Consider the following 21,523-nt stretch of genomic DNA (forward strand, 5'->3'; position numbering starts at 1 on the left):
ACACACCGGTGGATAGCTGCCCTCTGTTGTAGCTCCACCACCAAACAACTCAGTTATTTTTTCCACATCGACCAGCATCATCGGCCCATATAAACGAAAAATAAGTCCAGCTAAGACACAGACCCTTGCCGAGCGATCGGGCGATTAAACAAATTTTAGCCACCTCACTATCAGCCAAGCCTGGGTGGTTTTTCACGAAGGGTCGCTAGCCGCGCTAGCTAGCTAAGCTAGCGGCGCTAGCTAGCTAGCCAGCCGGCTATCAGCAAGACGTAAGAGAACTGTTGCTAAATAAACTACACCTAAACTCGGTTTATATCTGACCCAAATAGAGTGCAGGTCATAACTTCTTACCTGAAATTCAGTTCACCTCACGCTCCTGCCTTCGCTTTCCCTGATCCACGATTGACCTCCGCGTTAGCAAACACCGGACGATCGGCGGTAGCCTCACCGCCTTGTATGTCTCGTTCGCGGCATGTCCTTTCTGTCACACACCGGTGGATAGCTGCCCTCTGTTGTAGCTCCACCACCAAACAACTCAGTTATTTTTTCCACATCGACCAGCATCATCGGCCCATATAAACGAAAAATAAGTCCAGCTAAGACACAGACCCTTGCCGAGCGATCAGGCGATTAAACAAATTTTAGCCACCTCACTATCAGCCAAGCCTGGGTGGTTTTTCACGAAGGGGCGCTAGCTAGCTAAGCTAGCGGCGCTAGCTAGCTAGCCGGCTATCAGCAACACTTAAGAGAATTGTCGCTAATATGGGATGTCTTGATAAAACGAGCAGATATTTGAAGTTTACACACCTACATTCTCGCCTGAAAATATCTTAAAAGTGTATTTTGTGACCTAGAAACACGAATAAAAGACATATAAAACGAAGTGGTGTCCGCCATTGTTTAACTCGGCAGAGGGGTGCTATGAATTATGGGATATGGAGTTTTGTAACAAGCATACAGATTTTCAGCCGTACTACTCCCGGTATACCACTAGAGAGAGCCAACCCACCACAAATAAAGTCTGTTTCTATGGAAATTGGCCTAAATTTGCACTAAAATCTAAATATTTCAAAAACTATAAAAGTCATAAACACCAAAAGTGTATACCATACTAGTCCAGCTCCAGCCGCACAAAATGATCTAACATATGTAACCCTATTGTCAAAACTGTTTGGCAGAGAAGCGCGGGAAAATTTTCACTAAAATATTAATATTTAAAAAACTATAATAGTTATAAACACCAAAAGTCATAGCACACCATTCCTGATCCAGCCGCACAAAATGAGGTAACATATATGAAGCTTGTCTCAAAACTGCGGGGCGAGTTTCGCTGCAAAATTTCAGGCGGAAACTGAAGAATAATAATAATAACTAGAAAGCGAAAATTTCAGAAGAAATTTTATGTGTGCCTATGCCGCTGCTAATCACTGTAGTTTGCCATTCATACGGCTACAGAGAGCAAAACTCAGAAGAGCAGCCATTCTCCACCATGAACTATGGTAAAAACAAACACCGTTCACGCTTCACAGATGACAGCTTACAGTTTTGTGTAAAGATGAAGTTACTTCGTACAGCGCCGATTTGCAGACGCTGTGCACACAGGTTCATGAGCAGAAGTCTCATTGTACCACGGCAGACCCGACAATGTTTGCATGAACATGCTTTGAAGCATTACGTTATGGACCACTTTTCACACATGGTTGGTGTACCCACACAGGCAGCTGTAGCTTTTCAACTCATAGCCCAACACACACCCAAAGAACAGCCAAGAGAGCACAGACTTTACACCCGTGGGTCCACCTCCCCTGCAGCGGCACTGCAGACCACGCCCCGACACACACATCAAACACATAAAATAAATATTTATGCACTTTCGCATTCACTTTTTGTTTTTTGTTATTTTTACACAGTGTTCTGATTGATGAACAATGGTCTACAGCCAATCTTGTGTATTATTATACAAACTTTGGTTGTAAGATTCACATAAGTATTTAATAAAAGCTAAATATTTTATATGAGAGTAAGAAAGAAAAGTATATCTTTATGTCCACCTTTCTCTGTTAATGCCCTACCTGGCCCCTGGCAAAAGCTTTGCTAGATCCGCCCCTGCACAGTTACCAGCTGTCAGCTACACAAAAAAAGGAGCTTGGTGTTTACAGGGAGTGCAGAATTATTAGGCAAATGAGTATTTTGTCCACATCATCCTCTTCATGCATGTTGTCTTACTCCAAGCTGTATAGGCTCGAAAGCCTACTACCAATTAAGCATATTAGGTGATGTGCATCTCTGTAATGAGAAGGGGTGTGGTCTAATGACATCAACACCCTATATCAGGTGTGCATAATTATTAGGCAACCTCCTTTCCTTTGGCAAAATGGGTCAAAAGAAGGACTTGACAGGCTCAGAAAAGTCAAAAATAGTGAGATATCTTGCAGAGGGATGCAGCAGTCTTAAAATTGCAAAGCTTCTGAAGCGTGATCATCGAACAATCAAGCGTTTCATTCAAAATAGTCAACAGGGTCGCAAGAAGCGTGTGGAAAAATCCAAGGCGCAAAATAACTGCCCATGAACTGAGAAAAGTCAAGCGGCGCTAGCTAGCTAGCCAGCCGGCTATCAGCAACACATAAGAGAACTGCTGCTAAATAAACTACACCTAAACTCGGTTTATATCTGACCCAAATAGAGTGCAGGTCATAACTTCTTACCTGAAATTCAGTTCACCTCACGCTCCTGCCTTCGCTTTCCCTGATCCACGATTGACCTCCGCGTTAGCAAACACTGGTCGATCAGCGGTCGCGGCATGTCCTTTCTGTCATACACCGGTGGATAGCTGTCCACTGTTGTAGCTCCGCATTATAGCACCACCAAACAACTCAGTTATTTTTTCCACATCCAGCTGTAACTCCGATTCTGTGCGAGCATTTGCGAGAGACCGGGGAGGTGAAAGGAGAGAGAGAGTCCCCTCGCTGTCCATTTGCAGCCAAGTGCGGCAGCTAGCTAGGTAGCCGGCTAGCTGTCAGGCAGGACCGAGGTCGTCAGAGCATTATCGCTAATATGGGATGTCTTGATAAAACAAGCAGATATTTGAAGTTTACACACCTACATTCTCGCCTGAAAATATCTTAAAAGTTTATTTTGTGACCTAGAAACACTAATAAAAGACATATAAAACGAAGTGGTGGCCGCCATTGTTTAACTCGGCAGAGGTGTGCTATGAATTGTGGGATATGGAGTTTTCCACCAAGCATAGAAGCCATTGTGTTTACCGTAACTATTCAATGGTTCGCGCAACCTTAAAACCTCCAATGGTTCCTGAAAGCAGCGAGGCTGTGCGCGCCATTGATATTGTCGTCATTACGGTATCCAAATAAGGGTAGACAGGCTGTACCACTCCCGGCATACCACTAGAGAGAGCCAACACACCACAAATGAAGTTTGAAATTTGTTTCAATGGGACCAAAAGATGGCGCCAACACACCACAAATGAAGTCTGTTTATTTGGCGCCAAAAGATGAATTGGCCTAAATTTGCACTAAAATATTAATATTTAAAAAACTATAAAAGTCATAAACACCAAAAGTCATGACATAATAGTCCAGCTCCAGCCGCACAAAATGATCTAACATATGTAACCCTAATGTCAAAACTCTTCGGCACAGGAGCGCGGGAAAATTTTCACTAAAATATTAATATTTAAAAAACTATAAAATTCATAAACACCAAAAGTCATAGCACACCATTCCAGATCCGGCCGCACAAAATGAGGTAACATATATGAAGCTTTTCTCAAAACTGCGGGGCGTGATACGTGCCGAAATTTAGGCGGAAGATGGAGAATAATAATAATAACTAGAAAAATTTGCATTTCCTGCGAAAATGCAGTGTGGATGCTGTAAAGCTGAAGCTGTCAGCTGAAACTAGCTGAAAAAGGTGAAAAGTTGCAGAATTTGTAAAACCTTTGCAAAAACTTGTAATAACTTTGCAGAAGCATAAGAACTTAGCAAAAATGTAATTACTTAGCAGAACTGCAATAACGTAAAGAAAACATAATACTTGGCAGAAATACAATAACATAGCAGAACTTAGCAGCAGAAATTAGAATAAATATTGTAACTTAGCAGAAACAAGATAACTTTTCAGAAATACAGGATTTTAGCAAACATGGTACAAGATTACATAGATACTTTATTTAAACAAAAATACCTAAACATTGCACAAATACTGTGATTTAGGACAAATAGTACAACATAGCAGAAATGCTGTAATTCAGCAAATATACTATGCTATGGCACAAATAGAAAGAATATGCTCAAATACTATGATTTTGCTCAAATAATATGATTAAGCAATAATACTAAGATTTAGCAGAAATACTGTATTTAGCACAAATACCGAAAAGTAGCAGAAATACTGTAATTTAGCATAATAGTAATAACTTGCACAATTACAAATATGGACATGGTAAATGGCCTGTATTTATATAGCGCTTTTATGGTCCCTAAGGACCCCAAAGCGCTTTACATATCCAGTCATTCACCCATTCACACACTGGTGATGGCAAGCTACGTTGTAGCCACAGCCACCCTGGGGCGCACTGACAGAGGAGAGGCTGTTTGACACTGGCACCACCGGGCCCTCTGACCACCACCAGTAGGCAACGAGTGAAGTGTCTTGCCCAAGCACAAATACTGAAAAGCAGCAGAAATGCTATGACTTAGCACAATAGTAATAACTGAAATAGAAAAATTGGAAAAGCAAAATGAACAGCTGAAAAAATGCTGAACATTCTAAGGGTCCCTCAAATGTAATTGTTGAATGAAAAAAAAATCAGCAAAAAAAAGTATAACAGTCACACAATCAAAAATATGTACACATATGGAAACACACAAGCACAGAGAGACACACACAGGATCAAATTCAGTCAACCAGTCTAAATATATTGAATTTAAATCATACAATAAGATGCTCCCATAAAAACGCTCTCTCGCCCTCTCTTTCTCTCTCTCTCTGTCACACATACACACACACACACACACACACACACACACTAGCAGCAGCAGCAGCCAAATAGCCTGGGAGCTGCTGAATTTGAATCCACCAATCAGAGAGGCTGTGTACTTTTTCCCGCCAAAACAGGTGCACCTGTTTTTACACACATGCAGCACAGAGACAGGATTTGTGCTGTCTATTTTTCATAGTCAAGATTCCCCTCAAACAAATGGCTATAATTTCCTAACCGTAGGGGCTAGAACAGTCATTCTTACACCGTTTTGTTCAGAAGAGATGGGGGGGGATCTTAAAGTGTTGACAATTTATCATTAAAATCTGAATTATTGAAGATATTTGACTTCTAATGCACCATAACTGAGTAGAGGCAAAGCGAAAACTGCCTTGACTTGCCCTCAAACAATGCTTTCTAACTCTAGATCTATTTGGAGTATCGATATCATTCTTTCACCGTAAGAGACTGCAGGCTTTGGTGAACAGTCATGGAAATTTTCAGGTCTCTGTGGAAATCCATCAAAAAGATATGACGAGAGAAAAAAGTGCCTCATTTCCAGAGTTTGAAATCTGAAGAAATCTGAGCGAGGGATGAATTTCCTACCCTCAAACAAACCCAATTCATGACCAAATGGTAATAGGTGAGAAAGAAATTCTTGAATTGTGAGCGTCAGGAGTGTCTGAAAATATATTGGCACAAGCCTCATGTCTTAACTTTGCTGCGTTAAGGAGATATGACGATTTGAAAATGCCTCTCATTAGAGAAATCCAGCGGTGATTTTGAACAAGTTCTCCATTGACTCTCTATGCAGTTTTCAGACTTTGTGTTGGTGTGAGGAGATTTGCCAAAATTCTATTATACAGAAATTCTGTAATCAGCACATAAACTGTAACATTTTAGAAATTCCTCCACTTAGTAGTAATACTATAACATAACACAAATGTTATGATGAGTTGAGCGGCTGGTACTCTGGTGCAGTCAGCACAATCTGGAGCTGAACACTCTTAAAACTGTAGAGATGACAGTGGACTTCAGGAGACATCCCTCAACTCTGCCCCCCCTCATCATATCAGACAGCCCTGTGTCGACTGTGGAGATCTTCAAGTTGCTGGGTACCACCATCTCCCAGGACCTGAAGTGGGAGACCAACATCAACTCCATCCTCAAAAAGACCCAGCAGAGGATGTACTTCCTGAGACAACTGGGGAAGTACAGTCTTCCACAGGAGCTGCTGATCCAGTTCTACACTGCAGTCATTGAGTCTGTCCTGTGCTCCTCCATCACAGTCTGGTATGGTGCAGCCACTAAACAGGACAGGTGCAGACTGCAGCGGACTGTACGGGCAGCAGAAAGGATCATCGGCGCCCCCCTGCCCTCCATCCAGGATCTGTACCTCTCAAGAACCAGGAAACGGGCAGGGAAAATCATCACAGACCCCTCACACCCTGGACACAGACTTTTTGATCTGCTGCCCTCTGGCAGACGGTACAGAAGCCTGCAGACCAGGACCACCCGACACAGGAACAGTTTCTTTCCCCTCGCCATCTCCCTTCTAAACAGTTGAACTGTCACACTGCTCCCACTGCCAGACTGCATCTGCACCTTATGTACATTCTGTAGTATTCATTCCACCTCATTTCATTTCTGTATTTTATGTATATACGTTTAGATTAGTTATTTGTAGTTGGGTTACACAGCTTTGTGTATGTATGTGTATGCATGTGTAATGTATATATAGATACGTGTATGTGTGGGTGCGTGTGTGTGTGTGTGTGTGTGTGTGTGTGTGTGTGTGTGTGTGTGTGAGATTTACACTGCTGTGCTCGAGAGCCACCATCTACTGGAACCAAATTCCTTGTATTTATCTGCACATATACTTGGCCAATAAACACGATTCTGATGATTTGGCACAAAAATCATGATTTGGCAAAAATACTATAATTTAGCAGAAATACTATGATTGAGCAGAAGTACTAAGATGTAGTAAAAGTACTTTGATTTAAGAGAAATACAATTATGGAGGAGTAATACTTTAAAATGGGAGAAATATTGATACACACACACATTCACAGAGCCTAAAGGGAAGAGTATTTGTGCCATGGAGTGTTAAGAAGAATGTGAGGTCCATATTAGAAAAGCTGGTAAAAAGTTTTCATAATTGTAATAAATGATGAATATGAATTAGTGGTCTGTGATAGTGTATTAATTTGTAGGGCAAAAAACATGTTGTCCAAGGTGGAGTTGAACCAACGACCTTCGGGTTGCAGACCTGTGTCATTACCAGCTGCGCCAGTGGGAAAGACAGTGAGCTCTTGGGAAACAGGGTGATGAGCAATCAGAATTAGATCGCGGTGAGAGTCAGAGCGCCGTTTTTTGGAGTTACAAAACGTCATGTAACTCAAACACTAGGTGGACTAGAAGCATAATTCTTGTACTGGGTGAATCAGCGGACTTTGGTGTACTTTGACTGCGATTTTCATTGCCCTTTGTACATCCGTCGCTGAGATATGACGAGAGAAGAAACTGCAGACCGCAGATATGATTGGCTGGCTGGGAAGCTGGCACAAATATATAGTAATAGTGTGATTAAGCATAAATACTACATTTAGCAGAAATACTGTATTAAGCACAAATCCTATAAAAAGCAGAAATACTATATTAAGCAATATAAATATCCTATAAAAATGGTATAAAAAGCAAAAATTCTGTAATATGATTTGGTAGAAAAACTATAATTAATCAGAAATACTATATTTGGCAGAAATACTATATTTAGCACAAATCTTATAAAATAGCAGAAATAGTATGATTCAGCACAATAGTAATAACTTAAACAGAAAAATTGGAAAAGCAAATTGGACAGCTGAAAAAATGCTGAACATGCTAAGGGTCCTTCAAATGTACTTGCTAAATGAAAAAAAACTCAGCAAAAAAAGTGTAACAGTCACACAATCACAAATATGGAAACATATGGAAACACACATGCACAGAGAGACACACACAGGATCAAATTCAGTCAACCAGTCTAAATATATTGAATTTAAATCATACAATAAGATGCTCCCATAAAAACTCTGTCTCGCCCTCTCTTTCTCTCTCTCTGTCACACACACACACACACACAAACACAGGGAGAGAGGAGCAACTTGCTAGGTCATTCAAGCAGCCTGGGAGCTGCTAAATTTGAATCCACCAATCAGAGAGGCTGTGTACTTTTTCCCGCCAAAACAGGTGCAGCCGTTTTTACACACACTCAGAACAGAGAGAGGCAGGATTTTTGCAGTCTATTTCTCATAGTGAGGATTCCTCTCAAACAAATGGCTATAATTTCCTAACCGTAGGGGCTAGAACGGTCATTCTTACACCGTTTTGTTCAGAAGAGATGGGGGAATCTTACAGTATTAACAATTTATCATTAAAATATGAATTATTAAAGATATTTGACTTCTAATGCACCATAACTGAGTAGAGGCGAAGCAAAAACTGCCTTGACTTGCCCTCAAACAACGCTTTCTAACTCTAAATCTATTTGGAGTATCGATATCATTCTTTCACCGTAAGAGAAAGCAGGCTTTGGTGAACAGTCATGGAAATTTTCAGGTCTCTGTGGAAATCCAAAAAAAAGATATGACGAGAGAAAAAAGTGGTTCATTTCCAGAGTTTGAAATCTGAAGAAATCTGAGCGAAGGATGAATTTCCTACCCTCAAACAAGTCTAACTCATCTCAGAACGGTAATAGGTAAGAAAAAAATTCTTGAATTGTGAGCGTCAGGAGTGTCTGAAGATATACCGGGACAAGCCTCATGTTTTAACTTCGCTTCGTTAAGGAGATATGACGATTCGAATATGCCTCTCATTGCAGAAATCAAGCAGTGATTTTGAACAAACTCTCCATTGACTTTCTATGGAGAGTTTTCAGACTTTGTGTTGGTCTGAGGAGATTTGCCAAAATTCTATAAATCTCACAACAATGATAGTAACATTTTCTGAAAGCCAGCAAAAATACCTACGTTTTGATGTATAATTTGTGGAAGTGGAGTGAAGATTGAGCAAGTAGCAAGAAGTTGTTCGGACATGAAGAGAAGACTGCAAAACCTTCAGTGGCACACTGGAAGCCAAGTGCATAGCAACCATAACAACGCATGTATTTTGTGAAAAATCACAAAAATGAAACTGAAAACTTAAAGAGGGATAAGATTAAAATGGTAACAGATATGAAAAAGCTGAATCATTCATGAATAGCCCAATAATTTGTGAACATTTTAAAATTTGAATGGTTGTTCTAGGCGAAAGTATGAAAAAGTAGTTAAGTTTCAAAAACAAGCAAGTTTTAGCAGAATTTTGGAAGTTTTCCATTCATTTCAATGGGACAAATTAAAGGAAAAAAGCTTAATATTTTAAAAAGTATAATAGCATAAAATGCCAAAAGTCATAGCCATCATTAGCAGAAATAGCAGAATAGTTTAAAATTTGAACGGTGAAAATCGGCTGAAAATTGTTAAAGTAGTTAAGTGCCAAAAAACGTACAAAAAGTGGCAACTAGAACTAGAAAAATTTGCATTTCCTGCGAAAATGCAGTGTGGATGCTTTAAAGCTGAAGGTGTGTGGTGAAAATAGCTGAAGAAATCAAAGTCAGTGATTAACAATTTGTTGAATTTTAATTACGTTGCAGAACAACATCAAGTTAACAAAAATGTAATAACTTAGGAGAAATGCAATAACTTAGAAGAAACATAACAATTCAGCAGAAATGTTGTAGTTTACCAGAAGCTACAACTTAGCAGAAATGAAATAATTTAGAATAACATAACTTAACATAACATAACATAATAAATAAAAGTAGTGTAACCTAGCAAAAATAATATAATTTAGTAGAAAATTAAAAACTTGGCAGAAATATTACAAGTTACCAGAACTGCTATAATTTTGCAGAAATGTAATAATTAGGCAAAACTGTCAACAGATAACAGCTGAAAAGGCTGAAGTAACCTCAAAGTTACTTGTTTATCTGTGAAAAATTACCAGAAACATTAGAAAAGGAAGAAAATCAGCCAGCAGATAAACTGATGTGGAACAAAACCAAGGGAAAATAACAGAGTTTACACAGCTGGTGAAATCTAAAAATGGCAAAAAAACAAAAACAAAAAAACAAACAAAAAAACCCCCAAAACAAAACAAAACCCACACAAACAACATTTAGGTAATAAATGCACAAGATGCTGCGGTCAGAGATAAAAACACCCAAAAATAATGTTATTGAAATGCCAAAGAGTGACAGAAAATTTAGAAAGTAGAAAACCAGTAGTAGAAAAGTAGAACATTCAAATATATTTAGAAACATATGATACAAAATATTTACTCAGTTGTTTCCAATGATTACAATAATGGCATACAGAAATAAAAATCCCATTTGGGACAAACAGAAAAATATTAATAGAAAATGCAAATCAAATGAATCTAACATTTATACAAACAATTGAAGCATCTGTTGGAATTGTGAACATATCCTTGTTTGCCATGTTTATGGTTATGGCCCTAAGATGCGCAGACACATGATAGGCTATTAACTGCAAAAATATACACATATATAAACAGCAAGTGAGAGAGAAAAATATATGCTCTGATTTGGAGCTTTGTGTAAATACCATTTGGCAAGGATAAACAACATGTTCCAATGCCACGTTAAAATTTTCATAAGCTTCATTTTTTCAGTTAGTTTACAGTTTCCTGATTTTATGATAAATATGGTACCAATCTACAAAATACTGTCGAAATGAAGTCCACATTTTGATATATTTGAGGTGTAGAGAGTCACACAGCTGAACAATCGATGTGCATATTTAAAGAAACAGGGATCAAATAAAGAACATTATTGTGGAATAAATTACAGTGAAAATAATCACTGCTTTGCGTTAAAGAGTGACTTATGATGAGGTATTAATTGGGTTAACTTTACCTCTAACAGCTTTTCACATAGTGCTGTGACCAGGATGAAATCCATCATAAAGTAACTGTAAACAGTAGAACCATTAGCATGAATGTTATGGTTCTACTCTGATCAAAACAAAAGTCAGCTGTGTGACCTGACATAAAATGATAAAGAGGAACATATATAAATTGATGTGACCTTTATGAACTTTTCAAAATGACTTTATATGTCTGACCCATTATCTATATATATTAGAGCAGATGTGGAATACCACTGTTAGACCTAGTCTATACTAATGTAGTTACTGACACCCCATACTAAGGCAGGATTCATACAAACACACATTATTTATTCTCTTAAACATTTTCTTTTTTCACATTTTGAGATTGTGTAATTTCTATAAAGAATATGTCTAATAGTGCAATAGATATAGTTATTTAAATGTCCATAATAATGACATGATCATTTTTGTACATCCTACAATTCAAGATTTAGAGCTGTGTGTTTGTATGAATTCAGCTTGCTATACTTATAGACTTAGATATATTAATCCACTATTTACCCAAACAAGTTACATTGTTTGGGTAAATAGATTGGGTTTGTCCTACAAAATAATTATTCAACAATAAAAAAACCCCACAAAAAACATCTAGACATTAATCCAGAGTTCAGTTTCATATGTCTGATATTGTTTGTTAAATCTGGTGACACAAACACAGTCAAAAATTCATTGCTAGTGTGACATGTGGTCCTTTTTGCCTTTAACCAATGATATGCTGGTTACTTGGACCAGTTTAGTATTTGCTGTCACAGAGGAATGTTAACCATAAATCCAAAAGACAAAACTGAAAAAAATATGTTAATTGCGAACATGTTTTTGCTTAGTAAAAGGACTGAAATTACATGGAAACTGTCACCTTAAAGCCTCATTGTAAATGTCGTCACAAACAGATCTTTTACACACAGTTAACAAAGCTCCACCACATCCGATCACTGCATATAAATCTAAAATAAAAAAAATAAAATAATAATAAAAAAATTAACACAAGGGAAGACTTTTGATTTAATAACTAAGCTTAAAATAAGTGTTACCTTTGAATATTTGTGGGAAAAATCTGATACTACCCCAAGAATTCAAAGCCACACTGGAAACGATGACAGGCTTGCAGCCCTCTGTCTTCCTGGAGTGAGGTGCCTGATCAGTAGCAGTGAGTTGACAGAAGTCGGTGTCTGTAAGAGTGGCCAAACACTGATACTGTCCACTTATGTAGAGTCTAAGAAGCTGGAATGCAGGCACACTGTACGAGCTTGTTCTAAAAAAATACAGAAAAAGGAACATTTTATTTGTGTTAAGGCCTAAAAACTAGAAATAAGTTATAAAATGGACAATGTTGAAATACCTTATAGGTGCTGCAGGCCACATAACCAGAATCCAGAGCAATCTCACACTCACATGATGGTGAGGAAAGACATGAGCTCTGCAATGAGGTTTGAATGTTTCAGTTGGGACACTGAAGAACTCAGGAGACAGCAATACCTGCACAGAGAGACAGAGTAGAAAAAGCATAGATTTGTAATCCATAATGTGAATTAAAACTCAAAAAGTGTCAACAAGTATAATCATTTGAGTGTGGAATTCTTTATGCAATAAACAGGATTTAAATTAATTAAATGAATTAAAAGCAATGACATTTTTTTTTTTTTATCAAAGATAAAGAATCATACCTCTCTCTGCTCTGAGGATCACTGAGCATCTCTGACAGGAAATACAGTTTCCTCAGTATGAGTCATCATTGATGGTCTCAGAGGTGTGTAGTGTGGCAGCATGATGATGGTCTCCAGATCAGGCAGGAGGTCAGGTGATGGGTGTGTCATCTTCTCCATTGAAGACACACTGGTATGGCAGTTCATAACACAGCAGTCTCCTTGTGGCATGTAGTTATCTGTGCAGTCCAGCACTGATGGATCAGGTTTGGCTCAGCAGTTCATGAAGATGGTGTTAAGATGTTGTTTTTTCAGCTGAGGATGGTGACGTTTGAAGGTTTTCCCACAAAGGAAACAGGACTGTGTGTGCCCTGTCTGAAAAAATACATCTACAAAACATAAAGTGCTTTTAACAACACCCACCCACCCTCCCCACCCACCCATCTCAGCCCACCCATCTCAGCCCCTAAGTGTGTATGTAATGCTGGTATGGGGTGTCAGTTACTAAATTTAATTAGTGAATCAGAAAGCGGGGGCTACACCTAAAGCCCCCGCTTTCTGATGTCTTTGTTTATTAGCAGCTTTTTCCAGCTGCTCAGAGAATTCTGACTTGGCCTTTATCCACCCAAACCCAAACCCACCCGGATAAAGGCCAAGTCAGAAAATGGATGCAGAAACTTTCCATGTACTTCTAAATCAGATTTAATATATATTCTGTAAGCTGTAAAAATGTTTTTCTCTACATAATGTATCATTATAGACATCTCTGGTAGCCTAAAGATAGTTTAAAACTTTTAACATTTTTTTACCTGTAAAACATGATAAGCAAAAACTCATTCATTCCCAAAACGTTTGATTCTACAAAATCTACTATAATCAAGAAAATATAATTTTCTGTTATTATTCATGTGACCCATAATAAATACCTGCATTTATCTGGGATTTATTTATTTACTATTTCATATTTGAAAGCCCTTTGAGGGGAAGCTCTCGTTTGTTGAGATACATACATCAGAGTAAAAAAAGTATTAAAAAAGGAGATGACAATTAACATCCATGAAAAAATGCATTAGTAGATTTAGTCATAACATAAAGCAGATCTCCCGGCTCTGCATGAAGTACAGCCATGATTTGGTGAAATGATTAATAACATTGCAATAAGAAAGGATCTTCTTACAGACAAAGTAGGGAAGACAATATGAAGAAATATGATTTTTCAATGAAAAATCTTTTTCATGCTCTACAATCAGTAAACTCTGTAACAAACATGATCTGTAATTGTTTCAAAACTCACCAGACGACTTCATGATTGGCTGGAGGACAGGACACAAAACACAGGGTTGTGGTAACTGTAATATGTCCTCAGGACACCTGAATGGAGACTGTGCTGTGGCTGAGAAATAAAAATGAGGTCAAGCAGGGTGTTCTTGTCTGTAGTGGCAGAAGTGATCAGCTGTGAATACCCTCTCGACTGAAACTGCTCCAGAATCTGTTTTCTTCCACTCTGTAACTGGTTCTCATTAAAATCTCCACACACAATTATTGGGTGACAGTCCATTATTTCAAGTGAATCTAAAAGACTTACCAGGTTTTGCATGAATGGTGTCAAACTGTAGTCTGGAGGTCTGTACACAACAGCAATGAGCGCAGGGAATGGAGCCTGAACCTTTAACACTAAGAACTCAAGATCAGTGACATTATGCAGATACTGTTTTACCTGAACCTGAAAATGATTCCTCAAATACACAACAACTCCACCACCACTTCTGCTGGCCATGTGAGGAAAGTTTGTGTAGGACACATGTCTGTTGCGTTTGAACATGGTGTAGCCGTCCAAATGAAGACTGTCTGCAACAAAGGAGCCTTGGAGGTGAGACTCAGTGAGACACAAAACATCTGCTAAACACATTTCATGATGACTCTTGATGTCACTGATGTGAGATGGCAAACCCTCCGTATTGTGATGGATCAGTGTAAGAGTGTCAGGTCTGCTGGCTGTTTCTCTGAGCTGAAGAAGAGGCATCATTTCCTCAACGCTGGCTTGTCTCATGGTTTGGAGCGCTGCAGTTACCTCGGGATTGGCGTAAATCTTTTTCTCATCCAAGTCCTGCACATAGAGTCCACTGAGAGACGTCACCCTGCTGAGAGCAACATAAGCCATACCTGGTTCAAAAATGTTCTTCATTGAAACTACAGCTGTCTGTGTTGTAAGACCCTGGGTTTTGTGGATTGTGCAGGCAAATGCGAGCTTTACAGGAAACTGTCTGCGTACCGCTCCTTTAAACTTCAGACTCTCCTCTGCTCTCTCAATGTAAACCAGATCATCAGATGCTGCATTAGCACTGCGGGTGTTCTTACAGACTGCCGGTTGTCCATTCTGAGCCCCAGTTTAATTATGTGTCCATCATTTTCAGATCTCACCACCTTTATCAGTATACCAAAAGCACCATTGACCAAACCGTTTAGTGTGTCCAAGTTTCTGGTCAGCATCACTCGAGCTCCTTCAGCGACATTCAGGGTGTCGGGTAAATCATTTCGCCCACCTGTAAATGGTTTGTCTCTTCGTGCCATTCTGCCTGTACATTTATCCTTCTGGAAATCGTCTGCATTGATGATTATAGTGTTTGAATGAAGCTTCTTCAGGGTATCTGTGTTGTGGGATTCCACATTCTTGTTGGTGGCATAAATGTGTAAGACCTCAGTTGGACATTCTTCTGGTGCAGTCACAGCCTGTGACAACAAATCTTTGTCGCACTGAGAAAGCTCATCTGTCTTTTCTTTTACTCTAATCCTGTTCAACATCTCTGCAAAGGCCACATCATCTTTCTGACGCATGATCTCTGTTAGAGTGATCATCTGAAAATGTTCCTGCCATAGGTCAATCTGTTCTGGATCATAAACACAGAGAGGTTTAGACTGTCGCACTGGTGGCAGCTGGTAAAAATCTCCAACAGCTAAAACTGACATTCCACCAAAAGGTCTCTGAGTGCCTTTGATTTGTTTCAGTCTTGCATCCACATAGGCAAAAAGGGGTTTTGAAACCATTGAAATCTCATCAATAACAATAATTTCAGCATTTATAAGCTCAGATCTGACTTCATCCAGTTGGTTACCAAGTCCTTGAATGGGTGGATTCAGACTCCTGGGTAGTTTCAGTAGAGAATGTAATGTAGAGCCATTGATAGAAAAAGCTGCTGTACCGGTAAATGAAGTCAGTAAAACAGTTGGATTTGATATGTCAGCTTCTTCTGCATTAGCAGGCAGTCTACTCAGGATCTTTGATGCTTCAGAGTGAATACACTTAATAAGATGTGACTTTCCAGTTCCTGCACCACCGTTGATATAGAAGAAAAATGGATCTGGGTTCAAACCACAAACTCGCTGAATACACCAGTCTCTTATAGCATAGAACACGCAGGCCTGCTTCTGGTTCAGATTCTGATACATTACACGTACCACAGCTGGATCGACTGCAGGTTGTTCTCTGATGGCTCTGATCTCTGTTACAGCATCAGACTGACGACTGTAGTCGGGGACATTCTCCTGTTCGTTCTCATCATCAGAATGTCTCTCAGGAAGATTCTCATCACATTGCAGCCTCACAACTTCAGATTCAGGAGCAAGATTACACCATTCATCAATCACAACATCCCTGTTTTGTTCAAACTCTTCCAGTGCACTCTCAATATCCTCAGAGTTCTTCTCATACTTGTCTTTATTTCTCTTTACAATCCTTTTCACAGACTCACTGTGGTCTGAACATGGAAGTCGCACAAAACCTGAGTTGTGGAAGGACTGATAGGTTTGGAACCCTTGTGGTTTCAGTTCCTGCTCTGATCTGTGTGGAAGGTAAAGTCTCAACAGTCGACCATAATATTGCTCAGGATCTTTTTCTGTGACAGTGGTAATACCTGATTATAGCTGGTTTATCATTCTTTCGCCTTTGTACAAATCCAAGCTGGTTAAGAAGAGGAAGCACATCTTTTCCTTCATTTGGACCACTCACCAACCGGCACAGGCAGCAAAATCAGCCAGGACATTTCCTCATATTCTGGTGTCTCAGGTCTGCATTTGTATTTATCACTCAAACTTGTCATCCAAATATTACAACTGTCATGTGTTGTGCTTTCCAGGTAACTCATTGGGCGACTCATTTTTACTGGGTTATCATCTGTTGGTACAAATACAACACTGCGGGAACATTTTTTCATTTTTAGGCCACAGACTCGAGTCACACACTCCTGTGCGCTGATTTCTCTCTTTTTTGAGTAAGCCTGCATCACAGCTCTCATTTCATCACATTCATTGACCGTGTTCTTATCAGAGTTGTCAATAACTGTCTTTAGGTATTCAGAGAGGCCAGATTCTTTCTTCGTTATATATTTACAGAGGTATTCTATACATGAATAGGCATTCAATATTAACGAGACATCTAAATTAGAGTTCCAGGCTTCAAGCAGGTCTGGGTTGTAATTGTTGATCCAACAGTCCTTTGGGTCACGTTTCAGAATAAGAGCTGTTTTCTTGTTTATGTCTTGGAGGCATTGTCATACTCATTCATTGTCAAGTTGCATCGTGACAGAATCTGCTCTATGGTGAGAGAAGCAGCTTCAGGTTCCTTCAGCAGGTTCAACAGAGGTCTGAGTTTGGCTTTTGCAGCTTCAGTGTCTGAATCCTCATCCTGTCTCACAATCATTGTTCTTGTGGTGGGGTTTTGGAAACCAAATCTACAACCAGAGTTCACACTCTTAAAGCATGTTTTTGTGTGGTTTTTGCTGTGCTTTTGTAGTTCAGCGACTTTTTGTGCAGTTCAGGCTGTTTTTCTGGATCAGGGAGTTGAGCTGAGATGTATCTGTCCACAAAGTCACAGACAGTTTGGTCTCATCCACATCTACTTCTACCTTTTCTCTAATCCACAGCAACATGTGTATATGTGGACTCCTCTGTGCTGGAACTCAACTCTGTAAAAGTAATCAATGATTTCACCAAGGGGCTGTGCAGGAGAAAAAAGCAAATCTCTGAACAAAGCCTCAACACGCTTATCAAACATTCGCATGGTGGTTACTGGATTTGATCTTAGAATTTCACACTTTTCTGACCAGTCCAGGGCTTCGAAATCAACCTCTTCACCTTGCTGTCTCTTTATTGCTTGAATCACTTCAGGCCATCTCATCTCAGCAGCAGAGAAAGTGACAAAGAACTGAGGTGTTCCTATTTGACGAACCATACTGAATAAATCTCTGGTGGTTTCTGCCAGTAAGCTGGAGTTCCTCTGAGTGGCTGCATAAATCTGATTGCATCTTTATTTCTTACCAGCTTCTCTACTTCTGTCTTACTTTGTAACATTCCTGATGTGATTTTGCGTCCATCTTTGTCATAGTTTTACCTTTCCTTACTGTATTGTCATGCTGGAATTAGCCAAGTGTATTTCAGTACAAACTGTGAGAAAAATAGGTAATTTGTGTCTTTAGCAAATCTTGCATCAATGTTGAAAAGCCTTGACTTGAAGTAAGCACTCGGTGTGAGTTAGACGTCTCTTTTCATCCAGTGTATTCTGACCAGTAGGAAACTGCACAGGAAATGCCATGGCTTCCAATGAGGAGTTCTGAAGAAGCTAACAGGATTGTTTCTTTCTGCAGGGCCACACAATATGTGTTATCAGTGAAAAGAGAATCTCTTCTGAAATGTCTACAGGCTGCAGACAACTTTCTAGAGCAAAACCTCCATTGTTCAAATCACTTTCTGGTTCCTCTGGATTTTGTTCCTCTGGTTGTTCATCACAGGATGCATATTAATATCTTGTTCACTTTCAGACTCAGTTTCACACAAAAGGGCATCTTTTTCATAGTTGTCAATTTCCATTAAATCTGCTTCATTATAATCATCACTTCCATGCTGGCTTCATCACTGCTGTCATCATCAGGTAACGTGGATCACAAAGCAATGCATCATCTCTGATAACAATATCTGTGTACTGTGGTGAATCTGTTTGAGTTTACGCAGGGCTTGGATCAGTTTAGACCAGGTGACAGTCTGGAACAGCTGATGGCCTTTGTAGCACAGTCGTCTTTTAAGCTTGATCCTCATTATCTGTGATTGGTTTCTAGCCGAGGAAAAGTCAACTGTTTGTTGGACCTCAGATGGTACACACACCACATTACCACGTATGAGTCTTTGTCTGCCCTTTGGAAGGGAATAATCTTAGCAAATGGTATGCATTTGGCAATCAGATGTCTCTCCAGAATGTTGAGATCACACAGTTCAGCTGGAATATCCTGCAGTTCTAAACCGTTAACAGCAGCAAGCCTTGGCATGCGTCCACTTTTGAGGGAACTGTGACACGTGTGACAGATATACTCCTTTTTTCTCTCAACAGGAAAGCTGCAGTGATCATTACATGCTTCTCACACACATGAACAAATTTACCAGTTAGACACTGCTGAGCTACAGTTTGGTGTTTTGAGTAATTTTTCTTTTGCAGATTTTCACCTGATTAGGAAAAGAAGCTTTTAGACAAACAGTACAAACATAAGATGGTGCTGATTAATGTTTGATCTGAACAGATATGGCCTCATTCATTAAAGTTATCTGGATGACACTGTAAACTTTCAGCTGGTCGATGCATCTACGATATTTTCTTTTATGTTCATTGCACATCTGAATTATGCATCTGTCTAAAAGAAAAACCGTTCCAATATTTTACTCTCATTCGTTCTCTCATATTGTCCTTGTGTTTCTGCTGAAATTGTCTCTCTTCTCCATAACGTTTAGTGATGTAAGATCTCTTTTTCTGTTTAAATTCTTCACTTTCTTTATATAGATTATATACATATGACCTCATGTAAGCTTTATGTTTCTCTCTGAATCCAGCACAAGTTCTGTATTTCTTCTTAGACGTTCCTTCTGCTGTTCTTTGAACATGGGAGATTCTTTATATGTTTTCTCATACGTTCCTTCTGCTTTTCTGAAATGGAGATTCTCTATATGTTCTTGTTATACGCTCCTTCTGCTTTTCTCGAAGATGGGAGATTCTCTATATGTTCTTGTTATACGTTCCTTCTGCTTTTCTCGGAAAATGGGAGATTCTCTATATGTTCTTGTTATACGCTCCTTCTGCTTTTCTCGGAAAATGGGAGATTCTCTATATGTTCTTGTTATACGCTCCTTCTGCTTTTCTCGGAATAATGAATCTTCTTTATACATCCTTATGACACGTTCTCTTTTTCTCTCTCTAATTTTAGCACTATCTCTATAGATTTTTCTAAAATGTTCTCTCTGTTTCTCTCTATATGTAGCATTGAGTTTATACAGATTATTTTTGTACACACTCTTTTTCTTACTGTGATCAGAATCATGAGACTTTCTACTAGAATCTTTTTTCTTTGCCTTAAAGCTTTCATCAAAAGTGTACGTCTGTCTTTCTTTCTTTTTCTCATTTTCCTTTCTCTGTGGTAGTTTTTCTTGGACCAATAATCGTCTCCTAATCTTTTCCTTTGCTGTTTATTATGCTTCAACAGTTTATGTGAGAGTTCCTCTGTTGTCTTAGTTAAACAGGAGGCAGTGTTTAAATCATTCTGAGGAACAGATTCTTTTGTTACCTGAGTGTCTCTTACAGAAGATGCAGAGGTTTCTATTTCTAAATAATCAGAAGGACGATTGTTCAGCTCAGCAGCTGGCTCATTTGAATAATCCACTCTGGATGACATCACTTCAGTGGCTAAAGTGTCGGTCACAGTTTTCTGTGTCTGCTCAGTGGATTTTGGGGTTTCAAATTCAGGTTCATTTAAAGCTGGTGCTGGAACAGTTGTAGCTGTTTGTCTGTTTTCATCAGCATCTCTTTGGTCAGCTGCGTTTTCACTGTGAAACTCGACAGGCTGTAGCTCATAAGTGCAGGATGGTGCGATGCTAAACATTCGGTACAAGCGTTTGATCCTGTCAATCATGTCGTTAAGACGTGTGAATTTTAACATAACTGCAGTTCCACCACTTACAGCTAGCGACAATGGCATTCCTGTAGACTTACGTGGGTGAGGGTCAAAGTATGCGTATTCACCTGAAGTCAGCCTGCAAACTGCGATCACTGTTCCTCCCATGACTAGCAAAGCGTAGCGAACCGCTGAAGCCAAACACTGTAGTCCCTGTTCAAGGCTCGGAAAATGATCTGTACCATCAAATGTGCCATAATGAGCAAACTGAGACATATCCACTTGATACTCGTGTCTGCGGCTGGTGACCACTGAGGGAAGCTCATCGGAGGCTAGAAACACGCTGTTCACAAACCTCTTTCTGGCATCTGAATACACGGCATGGCCTTTGTCCAACACACGGTTAAGATCTGCTCTGGTAATGAATTCATCCTCGTGTAAGAATGACAGGAAAACCAAACTGTTAGCCATGCATTGCTGATTACGGTACTTTCCATACTTAGCAGAAGCCTGGCTTCGGGACGCACAGATGCTACTCACTCGTGAACAAGTTTCACTGTTTGTAACCTGTACATGAGATGGTCCTGGAGCTTCTCCATCATGCTGCGTTTGCAGAGTTACCTGGGGTTCAATCTGGATTACCAGCTGTACTTTAGCGTTTGGCACACATGCTGAGGGAACACCTCTCTTTACCACATCTGCATAAGACACTGCGGCTGTCTGAACACTGCTCTGCACTTTTGGACTGGGAATACTTGTAACAGACACCTTTACCTCCTCACCGCTCTGAGAAACATTTACCTGTTCTTTCTGCTTTTGCCATCTAAGCTTCTGGGACTGTGACCTTTGACCTTTTCTTGGCATTTTGTGCAAGTACAAACTGGACCTTATATGTATTTATACACAAATGTAAATAAAACTCAACCTGTAAACACTGAAAAACTGACTCCTCAACTTTCTCTT

At 39.5% G+C, this 21,523-nt stretch overlaps 1 protein-coding gene across 1 annotated transcript in view; it reads left to right on the forward strand.

Moving 5' to 3' along the window:
* Positions 1 to 21,523, forward strand: part of LOC100707400 (high mobility group protein B2) — a 642,043-nt gene that overhangs the window by 489,724 nt on the left and 130,796 nt on the right. The window lies entirely within an intron of this gene.

This window comes from Oreochromis niloticus, linkage group LG6 (assembly GCF_001858045.2).
Source record: "Oreochromis niloticus isolate F11D_XX linkage group LG6, O_niloticus_UMD_NMBU, whole genome shotgun sequence".
Classification (NCBI taxonomy): Eukaryota; Metazoa; Chordata; class Actinopteri; order Cichliformes; family Cichlidae; genus Oreochromis; species Oreochromis niloticus.